The sequence below is a fragment of the Leopardus geoffroyi genome, chromosome C2 (genome assembly GCF_018350155.1).
Source record: "Leopardus geoffroyi isolate Oge1 chromosome C2, O.geoffroyi_Oge1_pat1.0, whole genome shotgun sequence".
Classification (NCBI taxonomy): Eukaryota; Metazoa; Chordata; class Mammalia; order Carnivora; family Felidae; genus Leopardus; species Leopardus geoffroyi.
In genome coordinates this window covers 29,396,003-29,410,608 of record NC_059333.1, presented here as the reverse complement: position 1 = coordinate 29,410,608, position 14,606 = coordinate 29,396,003, and the positions used below count along the sequence as shown (strand labels likewise).

The 14,606-nt window shown below is 36.3% G+C and overlaps 1 protein-coding gene across 1 annotated transcript in view; it reads right to left on the bottom strand.

Moving 5' to 3' along the window:
* The window catches only part of ROBO2 (roundabout guidance receptor 2), a 1,707,596-nt gene extending 1,694,164 nt beyond the window's left edge, over positions 1 to 13,432 (bottom strand). The window contains exon 1 of the mRNA XM_045501643.1: positions 13,248 to 13,432. The gene's annotated coding sequence lies outside the window, so the exon portion shown is untranslated. The remainder of the gene's footprint in view (positions 1 to 13,247) is intronic.
* Between the last annotated feature and the right edge of the window lie 1,174 nt (positions 13,433 to 14,606).

Sequence of the window (14,606 nt, the reverse complement as noted above, 5' to 3'; positions counted from 1 at the left end):
TATAAAGATCTAGCACAAATTATTTTAAAAGGTTTTAGCTACTAGATTATTGATCAGTTTTAGTATATTCTAGAAAAATCTCATGTCCTTGATGTTAACCCATCACACACAAATAAATGGTCTTTTTAAAATTAAAAAGGAATATTCAAGGCTACCTGAGGAATAGAAAAGTAGAGCTGCTATACCTCAAGGGGCCTGATTTCTGCGTATCATAACCCTAGCAACACAGGCACACACATGCTAAATTCCTTTCTGACACAGTCTGGATACTATTTCCCCCATGCCTACCAAATGCCTTTATTCTCATCACTGTTTACATTCGGCCCTACTTTTTTTTTAGAGCTTACCTTTATTAGCTTTTTCCCTTTGCTTCACCTTATTTTTCTCCTCTAAACTGGATTTCCTTTCTTATGCATTCCATATGCTCACACACTTGATTACACTCTGCTTCACAGGATTCTCTCGTTTTATGCATACACCCCTCCCTAACATACACACATAAGTTGCTCTGTCAGCCTCAGTTACCTAACCTTAATACACTTGTTAGTAACATCTCCTGCTCAGACTCTGTCTCCAGCCTGAAAACTTAGTATTTTTCATCTTGTAGCCTAACTTAAGCTTCATAATTAACCAAAGCCCCTATTTGATGGACTAGTAGGGTTTCTGCCCCTAAAAGTCTGGCTAATGCACAGAAACACATTTGGGAATACAAATTGACTTTTATGTATAGGAGCCAGATGTATTTCATGCCTACGTGAGCTTAGGGAAGCAAGTTCATCTCATATATCACAATAAACATCTGTTCCACTGAATTTCACTGCCGGATACTCATCGTACTTAGGCAACAAAACACTTAAGGAAATAAAAGCTCTTTCCAATAATAATAATATTAAAAAGTATATCAGAAAGCTTTGTTAAAAAAAAGAAAAGAAAAAAGTCTTCCTCTAGCAGTTAAACCTGAAGTAGGAACTACTAAAAACAATAAAATAATCATTGAAATATAGTTTCTGATAAGGAACCTCGGCCCTGTAAAATTTAGAGAAAGTGATGGGTGAGTTTATATTTGAAAGGCTGCTTTCAACAGCAAAGAGTGTGTTCTGATATTTGAATATACTTTGGAAAATGCAAAAATTTAAAAGAACTAAAAGAAAACAATCGACATGGACACGAACGTGCATATAGTTTCACAGATAGTTTTACAGTTTTACTTATAGCATGAATAAGTTCATACTACAGTTTTGTTAAAATGTCACACATATATAATTTCCTCCATGTTTTTTGCATTTGACTAGCAATACAGATGCTAATACATTTAGTATTCATTTGAGTCTCAGTGTTTCCTGCCAATGTACTTTGTCTTTTTTTTATTTTTTTAAATTTTTTAAATGTTTATTATTTTTTGAGAGAGAAAGAGAGAGAGAGAGAAAGTGAGTGGGGGAGAGGCAGAGAGAGGAAGACACAGAATTCACAGCAGGCTCCCGGCTCTGAGCTGTCAGCACAGAGCTTGATGCAAGACTCAAACCCATGGGCCCTGAGATCTTGACCTGAGCTGATCAGAAGCTCAACCAACTGAGCCACCCAGGTCCCCTGTCCTTTTTTCCTATTGGACCATTCGTAATGATTTATTGGACTATTTATATGTCAAATATATCAAGTGAATTGCAAATACTTTCTCCTGATTTGGCATTTTCTTTTTATATCCAGTGATGGTATCATTTGAAATATTAAAGTTTTTCACTTTAACAAAGTCCAATCCATCAGTCTTTATTAATTTCTGTCTTTGGTTGGGTTATACTTTGGAAAGTTAATTTAGCCCTAATATTACAAATGACATTTGCCTATATATTTTTTTCTTTATATTTGGAGGCATTTACTCAGTGCCTACTGTGAAATTAATTGGGTGTATTATAACTTTTTACAACTATGAAGCACATAGCCAATTACTTGAACATCATTTTATGAATCATTTATCATTTCCCCACTGATTTGAAAGACCATATTTATCATATATCAGATTTTAAGTTTATTGACATTATATAACACTATGTAGTTGTGAAATAATGCAAATTCAAGCATAACAGCCAGTTTACTTCTTCACCATTATCCCCTGAAGGGATGGATAGAGGAACTGCTTTCTTATGGTTTCAGTGTATAACATAACATTGTTTAAATGACATTCTAGCAACTCAGAAACTTTAATTTCTGGTTCTGAAATGTGTTTCACCTTGACCAATCTGTCCTGCAATTTGCCTGTGAGGGTAGAGACTGAATTTTGTGATAGTTACATTCCTATTACTTAAAATTGTGTCAGGTACTGAGTAGGTGCTCAAAAATATCTGTTTAATGATTACATTGATGGATGTCTGGTTTTCCATTGCAGTGGTGCTACCTACCACACTCTGAATAATTTTAACTAGCTTTTCTCTGTCAAAAATCAAACATTCATCACAATTCTGCATGTGCTCATATACATGCACAGGCACCCTTTACAGAGACACATTGCTTTCCAAATATCAACAAAGAATATAAGATATTTGTTAGTTCTAAAGGTCTAGTCACAAAGAAAATAACAATATAAAACCATAAATGTGAGACAGGAATATGGGAGGTCAAATTACCAAATGAAAATTTCTCCTTTTTTAATTTGTTGCTAATGAGGTTAAAAAGTAATGAATGTAAAAATAAAAGTACACAATATATGGGGCACCTGGGTGGCTCAGTCGGTTGGGTGTCCGACTTCGGCTCAGGTCATCATCTTGTGGTTTGTGGGTTCGAGCCCTGCATGTGGCTCTGTCCTAACAGCTCAGAGCTTGGAGACTGCGTCTGATTCTGTGTCTCCTCCTCTCTCTGTCCCTCCCATGTTCATGCTCTGTCTCTCAAAAATAAATAAATGTTTAATTTTTTTAAAAAAAGTACACAATATATGTATATATCACATGCACTCAGTTTCATGATGATATATATATATATATATATACACATATATATACAGATAAGTATGGATATTTGTGCTAAATAATATGCTATCCCTTTTATATTTATAGTACACATAATGTACATACCTACATAACAAATTTGAATGATTTTCATAAAATTTCAATTCTATTAATTTCCTCAGCTAACAACCGAAGAGCATTTAAATCAAAATCAACTCATTTGGAAGTTTTTTTAACCAATATCTCCCATTTATTCTCATTTTTATGGCTCCTTATGTTGCCATTTTGTGTCCATTTTGCCATAATTGATACATATTTGAAAGAGTCACCCTAAGGAATTGACCCTTTGGATAAGATCTCTAAAACTGAATTTGCATCAATTATATGTGTGTACACAAATACTTAAAATAGAAAGGTCAAATGTAAAAATATGTATACATATGTGAAAAATACTTAATTTAACTCAGATATTTTATGTTATCTATGCATTTAGCTCTGTTAATAAAATCAGTATTTTATATATCTTGGTAGTAAACCTGTTTGTTTTAAGGCACTTGCTTCCATCTGAACTACCACATTGTTATAACACACTGAGAATTTGATACTTCACCACAGCACACAAAGAGTAATAAAAAAAATTAAAATTAAATGAGTTGCCAGAAAATATATTTTTTGATGGGTCAAATAATTTAAATTTGTCAGTCAGTGGGACAGCAAGGTGATAACAGATGAAAACCAAAGTTCTCAAGGCCAGTGAATAACAATAATGATGCTGTATTCTGAGCATCAATCACCATTACCACAAATCTCTGGTACCCACACTGCCAAATATTTCACATACAACCTTAATAGTGATTAATAGATGTGCCAAAGTACTGAAACTGGAATGAGACTTTGTAGAAAAAGTGATGTTCAAAAGCATTTGACAATTCATCATTTCTACCTCTGGAAAGACTGCTTTTGTCAATGTTACCTACACAGATCTTGATTTTATTTACCTAATATTTAGCAAATACAGCTTTACTGAAAACGTTAAGATTTACAGAATACAGTGTGTGAAATTATTGAGTGATTATAAAAGAAATCTACAACAAATCCCAACTACACAAATTTGCCAACAGTGGCAGGAAAAGGTAACTTACAGCGTCATCTTCTTTCCCATAATCCTCAGCAGCACTGCCCATTCTTCTCTTTAGATAATTGATGTACATCATCTAAAGTCCTGTGTACCTGCTACCTCAGCACACACCCTCTATCCTTGCCTTCCAATCAGACTATGTCTTAAAAGCCTTTCTATGTAGGAGTTCTAGAGCCACCACTAAAAATACATACTTGTTGCCAGTACTGAAATGGCTCCCTTTGAGAATTCAGAACTCACACTACTGAAAAAAAGAATCTAATTTTCAAAAATTGCTTTAGAATAAATAAACTTTAAAAAGGGGTGGGGGCGGGCTCCTGGGTGGCTCAGTCAGTTAAACATCTGACTTCAGCTCAGGTCATATCTCCGAGTTCCTGAGCTCCAGCTTTGGGCTCCGCCCTGACAATGCATGTGAAGTCTGTGTGGGATTCTCTGTCTCTGTCTCTCTCTCTCTCTGCCCCTCACTCACTCGCACTCTCCCTTTCTCAAAAATAAATATATAAATGTAAAAAATTGTTTTAGAATACTGTGAACTCTGTGAAATAAATTGTGCTGGAATTAGACAACTTTCTTCATTTCAGCCTTCTCATCCATTTTCTCATATTTTCCTTATAGTCACAGCTAATAGTAATACATTCATTGTTAGATTTCACTAATTGATTATTGCACAAAATAAATAGTTTCAACCATATTTCTGATGTGTCTACTGCTCTGGTTCTAGATAATCCTGTATTTTTTAATAAGTTATCTTTTGATTAAAAAATCCCTGACTTTCATTCGTGAAAAAGCCATCATTTCTTCTTATAAGCATAATAATGGCAAACATACACTAAGTCTTGTGATCAACCTAGAGAAAAACTTAATCGTTATTATTTTCATATCAGTTAATAAGAAGAACTATGTCATTTATTGTCCTCAGATCTAGTGCTATGGATAAGTTTTCAACCCATAGGCAGTTGGTTTTATGAGCAAAAAGAGGAAGACAACCAGCAGTCTTATGCCCACACTGAGACATGTCCACACACACTTGCTTCCACAGCCAAAGTAACGCCATATGTCCTCAGTGATGTGGGTGGGCAAAAGTAACAGTTGGCCTGCTAGAGACAGCCATATGTACCGGCAGCCTATCACACCATCCTTTTTACTTATGGTTGCTGAAAGCTTAGTTGAAGCTCTTGCCCTCATGAATAGCATGGCTGGAGAAGATGCTTCCACAGTAGAAAAATACCACTTATTGTGCAATTACTCTATTCTGGACATGAAAGTAAAAAAATATGCTTGTACATTACTCTCCTTATCATCATCTACTTAAACATCAACAGAGTTCCTTCATCCAGTCTCACCTTCCCTCACTAAAATGTTTTACATTTATGTGAAAAGGGACAAATGTGCAGTCTTTTATCAAAAATGATCATTTGTAATCATCCCTGTTTAATTCAATGTTATACCAACCTCTATTTGTAGCTAGATATTCATAAAACTATATTGCTGGACATTGAAAATATTTTAAAAAAGAAAAATATTTAAAAACTTAGGAGTATTCAAATTAGTTCTGGAAAGCAAGGAGATAGCAAAAAGCAAAACTGCATCAGACACACACTACTGTTTACAAGGTAAAAGAGAAACATGGGTTTTAAATTTTTGTAACAGCTTTGTACCTTAACAGGCTTTCTCTTGACTCTCCATAAGTGCAAAGAAAATTCAGCTATTGTACTGGTAAAAAAATTTATTGTTTTAAGGTCATTCTTAACACTGATCAGATAAGATAATTTACTTTTTCTCTTAATGGCTTCTTTTTGACAAATGAGAGAGCTTTTAGGAAGGACAATGCTCCCTGCACAACAACCAGTAAAGCATGTCACATTCATTTACAACATAATTTTAAGAAAAATGAAGGACAAACTCTTGAGACAGTAAGAATTCATTTGCATTAAATTAATGTGAGCAGGGCACTTCATGCTCCCTTTGGCAATAGTGGGATAGGGGAACAAATGAATCCACCTTATATAACAGTTCTCCCTTGGATTACAGAAGATTTGTAAAGTTGACATGACCATCATTAAATTTCCCCTGGAAGTCTACAATTATTGTGTAGAACTCATGAGATTAAATATTCACAATGAATATTTGTGAAGAGTGCCAATTATTATGGAAATAGTATCTGACATCCCTTGACTATGTCCTGAAAAATTTTTAAAGAGCACCAAGCTTTCTGTGGTTTCTTACATTGATTTGGCTTTGTAAACAAGGGCTAACTTCATAAAGAAGAACTATCAGATATTGCTCTATGTAATTTAAACTTAAGTCATCCAGATGTTGGCCCTGACAGATAATGGGTATAATTAATATTTTTGACCCTAGAAGTGCAAATGATTTCACTTATACTTACCTAAAATTACACCTAATAAATGTAAGGGATCAGCATCTGTTGTTGGAAAATTACCAATCAATATCTTCTAAAAGATCTAAAAACCCCCAAATTTATAATTTTCCCACAAGGAAACAAGCACATTAATTTCAGAGCCTCAAAGCACACAGATATTACTACTATACGTGGTAGGCTGAATAATGGTCCCCAATGATACTCTCTTCCTAAATCCCACACTCTGTGGATGTATTACCTTACATAATCAAAGGGACTTTGCAAACATGATTGAGTTGAGAATACTGAGATGGAGATCCTGGATCATCCAGGTGAGCCCAGGGTAATCACAAGAGTCCTTGAAGGAAAGATGTAGGAGTTAGAGGAAGAGGCAATGTAGAGACAGATAGGATAGGAACAATGCACTTTGAAAATGGAGGAAGGGGCCATATGCCAATGAATTCAGATGGCCACTAGAAGCAAGAAAAGGCAAGAAAATGGATTCTCCCCTCAGAGCCTCCAGAAGGAATCAGCTTCGTAGACATATTGACTCTAGCCCAGTGAAACTGCTTTGAGAATTCTGAACTCCAAAACTTTAAGGCAATAAATTTTTTAAGCCATTAAGTTCGTGGTAATTTGTTAGAGCAGCTCTAGGAAACTAATATACCATTATAATGAGCAAAGGAAAGCAGATGAAACAGTGATGAACTTGAGAGATCCTAGGGGGAAAAACAGGGAGCATTAAACTTAATAACTGGAGGGCGCCTGGGTGGCGCAGTCGGTTGAGCGTCCGACTTCAGCCAGGTCACGATCTCGCGGTCCGTGAGTTCGAGCCCCGCGTCGGGCTCTGGGCTGATGGCTCAGAGCCTGGAGCCTGTTTCCGATTCTGTGTCTCCCTCTCTCTCTGCCCCTCCCCCGTTCATGCTCTGTCTCTCTCTGTACCAAAAATAAATTAAAAAAAAAAAAAAAAAAAAAAAACGTTGAAAAAAAAACTTAATAACTGGATTTATCTTGGTAACTATTTACTTGTTTACCCCTGAGCCACATTATTAATATGATCATAACCATTCAATCAATATGAATCAACCAGTATGTCTAATTTAGAGATGAAAAGATTCTATTTACTCTTCCTCTAACCCCATGCAGAAAGCCTTGAGCAACCTTATATCTGATAGAAGGCATATCTTCATGTAAGAATCTTCCTGTTTAGCAGAGAAGTTATATCTGAAATTAAGTCCTATTAAGCCAATCTGCAGACAGTGTATACAATATTCAAGTATTACCCTTTAAGGACACCATTAGGACTGAGTTTATGATGCTACGTTCACCAACAGAATCAAAGTTAATTTGACAGATTCTCAAAGCAATAGTAAAAATTTGTGTCCATTCTTTCCTCTTGTTAAAAATAAATTATGGAGAGGGGGGCGCCTGGGTGGCTCAGTTGATTGAGCATCCGGCTTCGGCTCAGGTCATGATCTCACAGTTTATGGGTTCGAGCCCTGCATCGGGCTCTATGCTGACAGCTGCTTCGAATTCTGTGTCTCCCTCTCTCTCTGCTCCTCCCCTGCTCATGCTCTCTCTCTCTCTCTCTCCTTCAAAAATAAATAAAAACATTAAAAAAATAAAATAAAATAAATTATTGGCCAACTCTCCATTTTGTTTATGCTAATTGGATTAAGTCCAGACATAAATTTTACTACCACAAACAGGAAATCATTTAAATAGAAAATTCTCACCTATTGCTGACAAAATGACAGTATAAAACTGTCAAGAGTTGGAAGGAATAAGTTTAGCAAGATAAACATGTCCCTTTCCTTATCAAAACTTGTCCTGAGACCTGGCTTGGCTCTTTTCTGATGCTTAAGCACAATAAAAATTATAACAACACTCCTACTTTTCTAGTGTTTAATCAGAAGAGAAGCAGGAAATGGGAATGTGTTGTCCAAGATTGACACTGAATTTGAGGAAGTATATTAAAAAATTGGAAAAAATAAGTAGACTATCTCCATAGTAGTATATGGAAGGACAAGAAAAATACTTGTCTACCATGTATTACATCCTTTATGTAAATGATTTTATCAAATTTCTTTAATGTACTAACAACTCTTCAAAACAAGCATTTTATAGATAAAGAAAAGATCACAAAAAAGGATCTTGATCAATGCCACACAGCTATTAAAAGGTAGAACTACGGTGAATATAACAGCAAGAATAAAATAACAGTCTTACCCTACTTGGAACGGGACCCACACTAAAACGCAAAACATGGATAAAGAACCAATAAGTTAGATACTAGTAATCTCATTTCACAGAAGAAGCCTCTGAGGTGAATAGAGGCTACACCATTTGTTTCAAGTTCATACCACTAGCAAGAGGCAATTTCAAATCCAGATCTGCATGACACTTTATTACTCCAATATGCAGGTGCATTATTTCCAGGATTAACTGTGATAATTCTTGTTAACCCTAAATGAGTGTCTGACAGTAAGTGCTCTACAATTTATCCTTATTCTTATTTAGTGTGAGAATTATTAAACTTCTTCACCCGTCTTTTGCAGTCTCACTACTCATCCATATTACAGTTTTCCATGAAAAATAAAGTTCAACATATGCATCTTTTTTGGATGCAAATTTTGGAGCTCAAGTAATACATCACACTAAACTGCTAGTATAAGTTTGGAATGAAAAAAAGGAAAGTTTTCATTTAGTAAAAAATAATTGGATTGTTCATTCCTTTATCTATAGTATAGCTCATTAAATGTATATTTGTATTAAAGAACATAATTTCCTATAACTCTTCCTATGCTTAAGTAATACATTTAAAGAACTGATTCAACAAATCAGAATAATTCATGAATTAGGCAAAACTTTTGTTCAGTGACTTCTGCTTTTTCTTTCCTATCATGTAGCCCATCTTAAGAATTTGTCTTTAAGCCCATAAATTTGTTTTAAAGTCAACCTTCTAGCCTTCTCCCAGTTCCTCTACTTTTTCTTAGTTTCTCTTAAGTAGTGAATAAAATGTGTTTATCCAAAGTTACCTTGGCATTGGAACAATGCAGTGAAAACTGTGGTTGTCAATCATGTACGCTGTTCATACATCTCCATATTTTTCTGCACTAAATCTCCTCTAATACTCTCTATGCTATCAGTGTCACCATAAAAGGAGATAAGGCATGAATCTCATAATGTAAAACTTAAAATGCTTAGTCCTCTTAATAGCCTATGCTTACTCTGAACTTCTCGTGTTAAAATGAGCAACTAAGAGAACATGGCACTTTTATTTATTTTAATTAATTAATTTTTTTTGGAGAGGGAGAGAGAGAGAGAGCACGCAAGTGAGGGACAAAGGGGAGGGAAGGACAGAATCCCAAGAAACCACTCTCAGAACCCAGACACAGGGCTCAATCTCACCACCATGATGGAGATCAAGACCTGAGCCAAAATCAAGAGCCAAATACTTAATTAACTGAGCCACTCAGGCGCCCCCAACAGGGCACTTTTAGGAAAGCAGAGTCCAAAATTCAATTCATATCTCTGCCAATTTTTATCCAAGAAAGCATGACCCTATGGACATCCTATGTTTGAAAAAAAAAAAAAAAGAAATCATTTTTATCAATGAATGTTCATGATACTTCTATAATAAGAATCGTTGCTGTTCCACTTGCTCCCCCTCAGCACTACTATTCTCACGCACATGGGTCAGACAACATCCAGGGTTAATCAGTGACTCTACCAAAAGGATTTTTTGGGGCAGTGTGGGGTGGGAGTTTTTGTCACTAAAGCTGTCTCAGACTGTGCACAGAGTTGTCTGGAAATTCGAGGGCAACAATGTCCCCAGTCTCTGAAGCAGCCCTTAATGATGCAAATCACTCTTGTTGAGGAATGTCTGCATATAAATATTTCTAGATAAAGATGTAACATGGTCCCCATTCCTTCATGAGGGAGAATATGACATATCTTTTTTTTCTTATCCTCCTCTCTCTCTCCTTCCTCCCAGCTGACAGTCTGAATAACTGCACAGGAATAAGGCTTTAGTCAGCATTCTCAAGAGGACTTATTCTCTGAGATGGTAAACAATGATGAGCTTCACTCACACCCTGTTTGAGCTACTTTATAGGATCTGAGAGACGATTATGAGACTCCAGAAAAACCATTGTAAGCCGCCCTTTTAATACCAACACCTACAAGGAATTGGTTGGATGGTCAAGAACCGAAGAACCTATTATCTTGGTTCATTCGAGAATACACCATGAGTGTGCCTGTGATCCTGTGATCAGATGCAAAGTTGCACATCATATACTTAGTCCCCATACATAACGATTTTTGTTAGGTCTATCAGAGGAAAAAAATAGTTTCAAAGTGTTTTGAGACTCCAAGAAGTTTCCTGTATAGTATTTATTTCTCTTGCTCACCTTTTTCCCATACCCCAAAAGGTTCTACTAAACGTGTATACACACACAAATGCATCATTCCCCCAAAACTCACATAGTGTCTTTGTAACTCAAATGGCTTTTTAAGAGCCTAAGTATAGCAGAATGTTACTACTTAAGAATGAAAATGGATAAAAAAACTGAAACAAATTTAAAAAATTTCGCTCTCTCAAAGGTTAAAATGAGGTTTACTTTAAATTAGCCTATATCAGACGAAGTACTCATGGCATATATAAAACTTGGATTCATTTTTACAAATGTGGTTATATATCAAAAATAAAATTGTTCAGTTTCTAACTTCCTCTTCCCCCATATCCTATTCAGGCATACATAACCTGTCAGTGTTCAAGGAACCTAAAAACAAGTCCTTGTGAAGTCTGGCAGTTTACTCTGAAAGCAAGTTTTAGCTGTGTTTCAAGTTCACACTAAGCAATTTTAAAATGCATCTAAATGTGGACTATCTTCTATCTTGATTATAAGACATAAATTATTCCAACACTACTCTTAGTAAATATTGAGTCTGTGTTTCAAATCCACTCTTATAAAGGAGGACACAAGGTCAGCTGTTAAGGAGTTTAGGAGTGATTTGAAGATGAGGAGCAGACGAGTATAACTCTATACAATTACATTTTCTTGTATGTAAAAAAAAAAACCAGTTTTAATAAATAATCAGAAAAAAAGCAATACTTTAGGTATTTTTACATAAGGCATATTCGTATATCACTATCGTCATAGTTTCAACTAAAAGCAGCAATGCACGTTTTGGGAAAAGAATTGAATGTGAAGTTAATTAGCCTAGGCTTACAGTTCTACTCTATAACATAAAGACTGTAGACATTTAGGGAAATTAATCCCTCTATGTCTTACGCTTTTCACCTGAAAAGTAGAAATAATATTACTGATCTTTCTAAACTTCTGTAAGAAATTAGAAATGGAAGAGATGAGAAAGAATAGGACTCATGGTAGCAGACAAGATGGATTTATTGAATCCAAATTGATACTAAAGGTAGAAAAAAAGTAAAATATTTCACCTTAATTGATAAAACTATAGCTGCATTCAGAAATTCAAATATCTCAATTTGAAAAAACAGTAAGCTCTCTTAGGCATAAAATAATACTAGACCCTTGCAGAGAATTTAGTAAATATTTGAAAGATATATAGATTTCATCCCCCAATTTGGGTTCTGAAATTTAATTGCTAAATTCATAATTTATATACTTCACTACTATTAAAATGCATGGTAGCCCATATGACTAATTGTATGACCACCAATTTTTACTGAAAAATATCCAGCAAGGTTCATGAAGTAAGTATTGAATCCAAAAACAAAAATAGCAACCCCGACCACCTAAAAGGCAAACATAAAAAAATTAAAAATTAAAAAAAAACTCTTATGACCATGATGATTAAAAGTTAGTGCTATTAGCAAGAAAGCAACTTCTAAACTAAATAAACTCATAATACACCTTAGTAATCTTTCCTCCCACACCAGAAAGAAAAAGAAAAAGAGAAAGAAAAAGAAAGAGAAGAAAAAGAAATTTCTTCCATCTCTTTCCCCAAAGTACTTTCAGCAAAATAAAGTTGTTCTCCTCTTAATGTGAACTCTTCACTTTTTCCATAGCATTTTCAAAAGAATAAATATACTTCCTGTCAGTCAGACACTTAAAAGTCATGCTGTTAAAGAACTACTGGTAATAATTTTGGAACAATATGGTAATAATATGGTAATAATTTTGGAACAAAAACTGAAGAGGAAATGAATCAACATGGCTTTTAAGCTAAATTGCCATCAATTCCAGAGCCTGTCTAGAGAGCCTGAAGTTCTCTGCCTTTTAATAAGCTTATGGAGAGTACTGAGCAAAAGAACCACCAGTTCCTCATAGTGTTACCCTCTGGTGAATCAGGGTGAGAGCAATACTGCTCCCCACTTAGAGAGCAAGGTTACCCTGTCCCAGCACATACTAGGACTCCTTACTTCCACACCTTTCCAATCCTTTGACTGGACTTGGAAAATTGGGCATGAGCCAAGTTGAAGGAGGGACAGAAGGACAAAATAGGCAGCCAGAAAAACAAATGACTGTCTAGAAAGCTTATATATAAAACACATATAACGCATGCATTTGAGGACATTTCCTAAAATCCAGTCACTTCAGCTGAATTCCATCAGAATCCCCTCATCCTTGCTGTGAGGATCGCAACTGCCCACCGCCCACCCCCCCCCCCCCCCCCCCCCCCCCCCAGCCTTTGCAGCCACGCCAAAATCAGTCTGTCATGACTTTGGATAAATTGTAAAGCCAGCAGTGTTTGGGGAGCTGAGCAAGCTCGCCAATTCAAAGCCTTTAGTTCGAGACCCCTCAGTACATCTCTCGGTTTAACTCACCTGGAGTCAGGTCTAGACGGCAGCCTCCGCCCAGGGCGACTGGGAAGCAGCCCTGGGAAGCTCAGCAGAGTCCGCCTGAATAATGGAAGCAGTGCAGCTGAGCAGCTCCCCCCGGACCTGCTGCTCTAGCTGCTCCCAGATTTCTTCCACTCCCCACCCGGAGCCGTCCTTCCTTTCTCCTCCTCCTCCCAGCCTGCCGCTACTGCACTCCCTCTTCCTGGCGGTGGCGCAGAGAAGAGTCCTCCCAGCCTCCCTCCTCAGGCGCACGAGCTGTCCGTGGTGCTAAAGAAGTGGCTCAGGGCTCTTCAGGGCCGGCGGTGCACACAAGCCTTCTGTGACACCGGAGTCCCAGGAGCAGTGCCACGGATTTGCCTCGTGAGGTCACCGGAGATATGGGCTGGAAGAGGCGACCAGCTGTACCCGCTAGTATCTAACATTCCCTTGCCGGTTTACATAATCAATAACCTCAGACTTCTTCCTAAACATCTCCAGTAATTCACAAGTGCTAAAAAGTAAAAGAAAAGATTTGAGAACATATCTGTATTAACATTATTCTCTATACAGAGATAATAATTTGGCTGGATTCTAAGACTGACAAGTCCAAGAAGTGGTATAAGGTTCAGTGTAATTATTTTAATATATTTGGGGGTACTTGGGGCTCTCTAATCCAAACAAGCAATCACCTAGGCACATAGATTCTTAAGGGAAGTGAAAGGATACTTATTAAATGACAGGCTCTTTGTTTAATAGCCTCCCTTTTCAGCTCAATCTTTACCACAATTCAATCAAGCAGTATTATCAGCCGTACTTTGTATTTTAAGAATTAGAGACAGAGTAACTTGTTCAAGGTCACAGAGATTCTATGTTTCTAAACCTAAATAATAACTGAAATCAGTATGTCCACAATCCATACCCCATGTACAATGTCTTGCAGCATCTCAGGTAATACTGTGCAAGCGAACCAATAAAGATAATGGAACTACTAACAAATACACACCAGGAGCCTAATGAATACCTTGAATCACAGTGGGACTTGTGAATAGTCAAATACTCCAAATAACAACAGCAAAGATGCATCCTAACCAAGTGATTACTTACAACAACAGTCAAAATTAGAAAAGGTAAATAATGTTCAAAATCTTCAGAATCAATTGTCAGTCACATGTGAGTTGAATTTCCCGCCTTAAAAAAAAAAGAGGACAGAAACCTGAAATGGTCATGGTTTTTTGCAATGGAACAAGGCCTAGTAAACCAACAACACGTTTCCCATTTAGAATATGCAATTACTATTTAATATTTTTAAACTATCAGTAGTCATCCATTTCAACTAACTTTACATAAAAATTCATTACCCATTCA